Below are 9,196 nucleotides of genomic sequence, written 5' to 3'. Positions count from 1 at the left end.
TCCACCACTTTCTGTAGGAGAAAGTTATCACCCATACATGTCAGGAATTTCTTGGAAGGGCTGCTTTTTTTTTTTTTTTTTTTTTTAATTTTTATTCATTTTCAACACTATATAAACATAGATAAACATTACCAAAATATAACTGAAACAAAACACAATAAGAAAAAAAAAACATCAAATATCTGCTGCATACATATTGAATGATTGTTGAGTACAAATATCAAAAACTATTACATATACCTTATCATACTACAACATCTTCGTTCTTAACATAAAAGTGCACCCCCCACCTCGGGATCATTCTTGAGTCCAAAATCTAATCGTTTCTTCTGCTGGTGGTTTCCCACTTCCCTTAGTAAACACAAACACTAGGAACTGTTTCCAAATTCCTTCGAACTCATTTATTTTAGTTACGCCTTTTCTCCACTTAATATTACATGTCAGTTTATCATTAATGGCTATATCCCATACTTCTTTGTACCATTCCTCAATAGAATATTCCCCTTGGACCTTCCAGTTCCTAGCTACCATCAGTCGTGCTGCAACCAACAAATTCGATATCAGCTCTATAGTTCCTTTTCCACACTTTATATCTTCAAATAGTGACAGCAATGCTATTTTTGGTGTTTGTTCTATTTTCATTCCCACTATTTCTTCAATTTCTGAGAACACCATCTTCCATAATCTTTGTACATATTTGCATTGCCACCACATATGTAAATACGTTCCTTTTTCCCCACAACCTCTCCAACAATTTGCTGAATGTTGATCACTTATCTTATTCAATCTAACCGGGGTTAGGTACCACCTCCATAGGATTTTAAAATAATTCTCCTTTATTCTTACTGATAAACTTCTCAACACTCTTTGTTTCCATAGTCCCTCCCAGCTCTGTCGCCCTATTTGTATCTTCAAATCTGATTCCCAAACCATTTTCTCTGTATTCTCTCTAAACTCCTTCTCTAACAATATTTTATATATTTCACTCATTAATCCTTTTGAAACTATACTCCCTCCTTTCCCTTCCTCCTTACTTACTACTAATTCTTCAAACCTCGTCATCTTTCTGCACATTCTATTATCTTTAATCCACTTTTTATTCCATTGCTCTAATTGACCATATTCTAACCAAGATAGCTTCTTCTCCTTTAACAAATTTTCCATATCCTCTCTTGTTTTAATATCTCTTACCCAATCCTTTAATCTTATTTTATTTTTCTCTTTTAATATTTTACATAATCTACCCTTTAGATCCTCTGGGAAATTCTTTAACATTATTATCGGTGCTAAGGGAGAGTTGCTCGGAAGCAGCTTCCCTTTAAATTTACTCCAAATTTCCCATTGAGTCCTCAGGAGTGGATTATCTATACTTCCAACCCACTTTCTTCCTCCGTCTTTAAAAAAAACATTCTCCAAATTCATCTCTACCTTATTTATGGTTTTTTCTTCCATCCAATATAAATCTCCTACTCCCATAATTGCTTCTACAACATGTCTTAATCTATTTGCTACGTAGTATAATTTTATGTTTGGGAGACCCATTCCCCCCTTTTTTTGGCTTAGGTACCAATTATTTTTATTCACTCTTGCTCTCTTTTCTCCATTACAATATTTATTAATAATATTTTGCCAACTTTTTATCTCGGTTTCTGATATTTTTATAGGTAACATTCTAAATACAAAATTAATTTTAGCTAATATCTTCATTTTTATTAAGGCTATTCTTCCGAACCAAGATAAATTTAATCTTTTATATTTCTCCAATTTCTCTAATACCTCTTTCTTTAACCTCGTTAAATTTTCCTTTTCAAGATTCTCTACATTTTTTGTAATTTTAATTCCCAAATATTTAATCTCATTCTTAACTTTCAATTCCATTCCCTTAAATTCCCCATCCTTTTCTTCCTTCTTGGTATAGTTAAACAACATCATCTCTGATTTAGACCAATTTATTTTTAACCCTGTAATTTCCTCAAATTCCCTCAACTGATATTTAATTCTTTCTAATTTTCTTAATGGATTCTTAATGGTCAATAAAGTGTCATCCGCAAACATGTTTAACTTTATTTCCCTTACCTCTCCAATTCCTTCTAACTCTTCATCCTCCCTTAGTGCCTTCGCCAAAACTTCCATAACCATTACAAAAAGGACCGGCGAGAGCGGACATCCTTGTCTTGTTCCTCTGGCTAGTCGTATCTTTTCAGTAAGTCCGTCATTTACCACCACTACCGCCGTATTTTGGGAATATAGCTGTTCTATTACATTTTTAAATTTATTTCCAAATCCCAATTTATCTATAATACTCTTTAGTGCCTGCCAGCTCACACAATCAAAAGCTTTAAAAATATCTAATGCCATAATACCTGCCTTAATATTTGCTTTTTTTATTACATTTATTACATTTAAAACTCTACCCACTAAATTATGCATATGCCTTCCTACCACAAACGGAAGGGCTGCTTTTGGCAGTAATGGTCTCCCACAGATATCAGGGTAATTGAAGTCCCCCATCACTACTACATCACACTTCCTTGAAACACTGGCAATTTGTTTCTCAAAAGTTTCGTCCTCGTCTTCTCCTTGATTGGGTGGTCGGTAGTAGACTCCTATTATCATATTCTTTTTATTCCTAGCCCCATTTATTTTAATCCAGACGCTCTCGACGGGGCTCCCAATCTCATCCGCCTGTATTTCTGTGCAGGGATAGGTATTTTTAACATATAGTGCAACTCCACCTCCCTTTCTATTTCTTCTGTTCTTTTTGAACAAGTTATATCCTTCAATTGCTATATTCCAGTCATGGGAGTCATCCCACCAAGTTTCAGTTATACCTATCAAGTCGTATTTGCCTTCATGTAATAAGAGTTCAAGTTCATTCTGTTTGTTTCCCATGCTCTGGGCATTAGTATATAGACATCGAAGAAATTGCTGAGGACAAGGGAAAGAGGCTTCAGAAAACTCTTGGCATTTCAGTGCTGGGGGTCAGGGGAGAGAAAGTGTCAGGGGGGGAGAGAGGGAGAGAGAGAGAGAGAGAGAGAGAAAGATGTGCTGAAGTATTTGTGCCATAGCAGTTTTGGTGCTTGTGCCATCTGACCATGTTTGGGTGAGCAGTGTCCCAATATAAGGGGTTGGAAGACAGGGCTTCATTATGCTGTGTCACTATGCTGACACAAGAACCTTATATTACCAGCTTTTTAAAGGTCTAATCCTGCATAAACAAACCCAGTCCAAGTGAAATGAAATAACGCTGACTTGGCAAATGCAAAAGCTCTCAGCCTGTCTTTGTGCCTTGCTTTCCCACATTCTGTTTGATTGAAGTGTAGCTGTGATTCACTCTGTATCTGTGCCAAGACCTGAGCTGAGTCCTCTTTATCCCTCCTTTTCCCATGCCAGGTAACCACAGTAAGAACATGAAAGTTTCTTCCACCAAGAGCTCCTACAGGACTGGTTTCTGGGACATAAACCCCACACGGGTGTGTCTTTTGTTCTGCAACACCCCACCCCATGATGTCATAGCTTTAGGGAGTAAAATAACAATCATCTGTTCCACCCAAGACAGTTTTTAACCCTTCTTTTGCTGCTAGTTCCTCCTTGTGTTAAGAGTTATTTCTCATAATTTTGAACCATTGAACCATCAGGATGAGAAGGAACATTAGTAGAACTGACTGCCTCAAAATAAAAATAAAAATAAAATAAAATGCAACTGAGAGCTCTCAGATGTTACATGGCAATTTTGGCTCAATCTGTAGGAATAACTCATCCTTGTGCAGCTTCTGTTTATTTCCACTTCTGCTTTCCCAGAACATCCCAATGGATTGCATCCATTGTTAGGGCATATAGTATCCTAGTCAGTTTGGCTAAAGAGATATGACTTCTCGGTTGTCAAAGGCTGAAATGATCTTGTTTATCTTATTAATAACACAAACCCCGAAGTTCTGCCATAGTAATTCCTACATATTATGCTGTATAAGATAAGCATGATTATAAACATAACTGTGATGTGCTTGTGTGAGCCAACTAACTCTCTACGGCCATGTACAGATATGAATCAATGCTCATTAAATGAATGTACTATATACCTCCAATGATAATGCATAACACATTTCTTCTTAGCATTAAGAATTCATTCATGGAAATTCACGAAGGTTAAAGCCCATGGAAACGTCAGGCTATCAGCAGTTAGGGGCTGTGTGGCCCATTTGCAGCTGACCAGGGCACCAGGGCCAGCATCAAGGTATGGCCGGGCACCTGCTGAGGGTCCACCATCCAGCAGGGGCCTACTAACAACAACCAGCTGGACTTGTTCCTCCACTTCACCATTGCATCCTGGTTGTTCACCTGCCTCTGCTCAGACAATGGAGGTGGTAAGAGGACACTGCTTACATGCTCATTGACTCTCTGCCTGAAAAGAACGCAAGTGGTAGCACTCATGACAAAGAGGATTGGGAACAACAGCAGCTGGTGACAATGGTGGTGAGAAGGTAGATTCACTGAAGGAGGGAGCCCATTGAGGGTGTCTTGCCCAAGGGTCCTTCAAGACCTTGAGTCAGCACTTCAGGGAAGCGTACTCCCTTGCCTTGGATCCACCTTCCCTTTAGAGTAAACTCTGTGGATTGAATCCAGATTTAAGCTGAATCAACAGTGCTGCTGGAAGTGGAGTTCCTCATCCCCACCCCCTGCTTTCCATGGCAGCTCCTCCAGCCCCCTGAAAATTCTAGACAGGGAGTCAGCAGATCTGCTGAATGGGGTGAGCTGTGGCATCGGGGTAGGGGGATCCCCCCAAAGTGGGTGGAGGAACCTTCCATAAGTAGAGCCCTTCCTCTCGCAGAAGGTCCATTCCTCTCATGGAAGACAGGTTCTGCATCCAACCGTGGGAGTGTATTTGCTGGGAATTCTATGGTGTGACCGTTCTGGTCACCAGACCTAAAAAAATGATATTATGGAGCTGGAAAAGGTCCAAAACAGGCAACTAAAATGATTAAGGGGCTGGAGCATCCCCCCTATGAGGAAAGGTTACATCAACTGGGATTGTTTAGCTTGGAAAAAAGGAGGCTAAGGGGACATGATAGAAGTGTACAAAATTATGCATGGTATGGAGAATGTGGATCGGGAGACATTTTTTTCCCTCTCTCAAAATACTAGAACCAGGGGACATCCCATGAAGCTGATTGGTGGGAGATCCAGGACAAATAAAAGGAAGTACTTCTTCACAGTGCATAGTTAAATTATGGAACTCACTACCACAAGATGTAGTGATGGCCACCAATTTGGATGGCTTTAAAAGGGGGTTGGATGATTTCCTGGAGATGAAAGCTATCAATGGCTACTAGCTCTGATGGCTATGTGCTATCTCTAGTTTCCAAGGCAATAAGCCTGTGTGCACCAGTTGCTGGGAAACATGGGTGGGAGGGTCCTGTTGCACCATGTCTTGCTTGTTGGTCCCTGGCCAAAGTCTGATTGGCCTCTGTGTCAACAGAGTGCTGGGCTAGATAGACCCTTGGTCTGATCCAGCAGGGCACTTCATATGTTCTTAATTGCTCTGTCATGTATGCTTGAGGGGTGAGAACATCAGCCTGCTCACTAAGCTGTCCGGGTAGGATATGATAATCACACCGTGGGGCATTTAATATCTCCCACAATACCAACATTATCTGCTAACATGTTTTCCAGCCCAAGTTTGGCAGTCTTAATCGACATGTCAGCAGTTCACAAAAATCCCAGCGCCGCCTTATTTACATAGCTGCCTCTAGGTTTTACTTTTTATATGGTAAACTGTTCCATATAGTTGTCCTGTTTGGTATTATGATACCTCAACCTAGGAGCATGCCTTAACCCCTAACAGTGCCTCAGCTCTAATGAAAGGGTTAGGGAAAGCCTCTCATAAACCAGCTACAAGTTACTTATGATTTATGGATAAAGAACACATCGAGCAGGACTGAGAAAGGAAGGGTGTTAGAAGTGATTCTCCATAGATGTCTCCTCTTACGACATTGCTAGAAGGAAAAAAAATGCATGTTTATCTCTATCTAATGTGTGCATTTTGCACTCAGATTATTTATTCCAGCTTTATAATATAATTTTTGAAGTTTTGCAACAATTTTGATTAAAGGAGCAATTTCTCCATTCTAAAATATCAGAATGTCAGTGTACTGCTACTTTGCTGAGAACCCACACTGAGCTATAAAATGTTTGCCTTTGGCTGTGTTGACAGTATTTAAAATTATGAAGTCACTTCATTTCAAATGTACAATAGCAGAATTTTGTAACTTCCCTTTGTAACTGATCTCTTACAATGCGACCGTAACACTGAATGACATACATAAACATAAATTAAAGGATTAAGTGTCTTTACTGCTGTTTCTGACAGTGCTTGACTAATGAATAAGATGGACAGCATTATCATTGCTGCACATGAAAGATCATTAGTATTTTGCTATTCATAAGAGAAAGGGGCGGGACAAGTTAATTATTAAACCCTCATGTTGAATTCCTTTTGGACAGAGCTTAGAATGAACAGATTACAAATTTAGGTGGTAAAAAATGTAATAAATAAATAAAATTATAATATGATTATCAAAGGGGTAGCCAATTTGAAATGAAAATACACTGGTCATGGCCATACTCCTTCCTCCAAGCATACATCATGGAGATGAATTTATGAAGAGGGCTTACGACTCCCTGTATCAACCCCCAAACCAACCCTGCTCTTCAAATCAGGGCTTGCTTCTTGCATTCCAACCATGCAGGATGTTCAAACTGTAGCTGCCAGAAGCCAGACCTTTCCAGTGATGGCCCAGAGGCTTTAGGAATGATCTCCCATCCATGGTCCGGGGCTATGTCTCCCTACCTGTCTTGTGAAAGAACTGAAGCATTTACTGACCGATCTTATAGGGATGCTGTGAAGATTAGCAGCAAGATCATGTAAGTGGAATGCTTTGAACACTTAAAAAAAAGGTCCTCCATTGGCTCTGCTAAGACGCCAGCTGCCTTTAGCTCTCCCTCAACTGGCACCTAGTGGAAGCCATTCCATTTCAGTACATCAGAGGAAGAGAAGGGAAGCAGGGCTTTTCCATCAGCTCTGCTGAGAAGCCAGTTGCCTTTGGCTCTTCTTGTCCCTCAGTTGTCACCTAGCAGCAGCCATTCCATCGGGTTACAAATGGTTTCCTGTTCCAGCCGTTTTTTGTAAGAACTTTGTAACTTTAAGAACTAGTGACATAGTTTGCTTCCCCACCCCCTCCTCCACCATTCCTAGCCCCCTTTTGTGTCATGTCTTTTGGACTGTAAGACTGAAGGAAGAGAGTGTATTGTTTTTAACTGATCTGTAAGATGTTTTGGGAGCTTTTCTGATGAAGAGCAGAATTAAAATAGGGTGACCATATGAAAAGGAGGACAGGGCTCCTGTATCTTTAATAGTTGCATAGGAAAGGGAATTTCAGCAGGTATCATTTGTATATATGCAGAACCTGGTGAAATTCCCTCTTCACCACAGCAGTTAAAGCTGCAGGAGCTATACTAGAGTGACCAGATTTAAAAGAGGGCAGGGCACCTGCAGCTTTAACTGTTGTGATGGAAATTTCACCAGGTTCCCCATATATACAAATGACATCTGCTGAAATTTCCTTTTCAATACAACTGTTAAGGATGCGGGAGCCCTGTCCTCCTTTTCGTATGGTCACCCAAATGAAAACATACTTTAGACAACAGATTCATGACTGATAACGTTTTTAAAAATATAAAGCTCACATATTCATTGATATAAAATGTGCCCTATGTTGAAAACAGGGTTACTCCTCAAGGAGTGATTATTGACCATCTTACTTCATATAACAACCCAAGACTTGCATACTTACTGTGTCCACATGCTGGGAAGTGATTTAAAACCTCTTTGTTCTGGAGCTAAAACTGACCAGCAATATCTGGTTAAGAGCTAAGCTCAAACTGTCATGGAAGAGAAGATCTGACTCTCTCTCTCCCCATCTTTTGCAGTCATGCCTTTTTATTTGGTACTACTTGCCACTGTTTATGAAAGAAGAAGAAGTGAGGGTTGGGGAGGGTGAACTAACTAGGTAATTTCTGTCTTCTGGTGTAGGATTTAAGTGACAGACTACTGTGGACTAGATAATAAGCAAATAAATCCCATAGGATTTGCAAATGTAATCCAGATATCAGCATGCTTCAATCTCAGCATTTGACTTTTACAGCCTGCCTTTGGTTTTTTGAGACTTCAATTTTGATCATGTGGCAATGATTGATGAATACAAATTCTAGAGCTTTCAAAGCAATTCTGTAAACAAAAACTAGACAAGTTGGAAAGCCAACAAAATAACCAACTTCCATCTCAGCCTTCAAAACAAAAAGTAAATAGTTTTAGTTGAGGAGGGGTATCACAGGAGTTCAGGTGAGTCAACTACACCATATTAGCAAACATTGTAATTTCTTCTCGCTTGCTATAGTGAGAAGCCTCAAAAAGCAGGAGATAGAAAAAAGATGCAATGCAGACTGATTATTTTGTACTAATCAACTGAACAGCTGGTTGAGCCAGTTCAATCAAGGTCTCTCAGCCCCTGGTCCAACACCTCTCTGCTTGATTAGAGTTGCCTCTGATTTGAAAAAATAATATCTGACACACTTTGCAGCATGCTCACACACTCACACCGCCCTCTGAAATTGTGACATCCTCATGGTATCTGCCTTGCCGCAACAGACGTGCAGCTGCAGGTTCCAAGCTTTGGTGTAGCGTCAGCTCAATTATCCCCTCCTGTCCTTGGAGTGAAACCAGATGCAATCTGGAGCAGAAGTGGGGCAGCCAATAAGAACAGAGGACTCTTCACGTCTACCTTTAATTTATGTTTTCATATGCAGTTGTTTCATCTGGTCATGTCTCCACAAGCAACTGGTGTCTGTAAGCCAGTTTGGTAAGAAGGAGAAGGAGAAAGAGATGGGGGGGGGGCGTTTCCAAAAGATGCCGATGCTACAGTTTCTTATCACAATGTATCTCAATCCCTTCCACCACTCCCTACTCAAATGAATATGCAAGGCTAACATTGACAAGTCTCTCTGTTCAAAACCTTTCCATTTTTGGAGTGGCTGCTGTCCCTTGCAGGAAAGAGAGTTTTAAAGGATGCTATTGATAGCAGCCATGGGTCTGGCAAAGCTGTGCTTAAAGTGTTGGCCTGGGGGAAATGAACGATCTCCT

The sequence above is a fragment of the Elgaria multicarinata genome, chromosome 1, assembly GCF_023053635.1.
Source record: "Elgaria multicarinata webbii isolate HBS135686 ecotype San Diego chromosome 1, rElgMul1.1.pri, whole genome shotgun sequence".
NCBI classification, from domain to species: domain Eukaryota; kingdom Metazoa; phylum Chordata; class Lepidosauria; order Squamata; family Anguidae; genus Elgaria; species Elgaria multicarinata.
Note: the sequence above shows the minus strand (reverse complement) of the source record.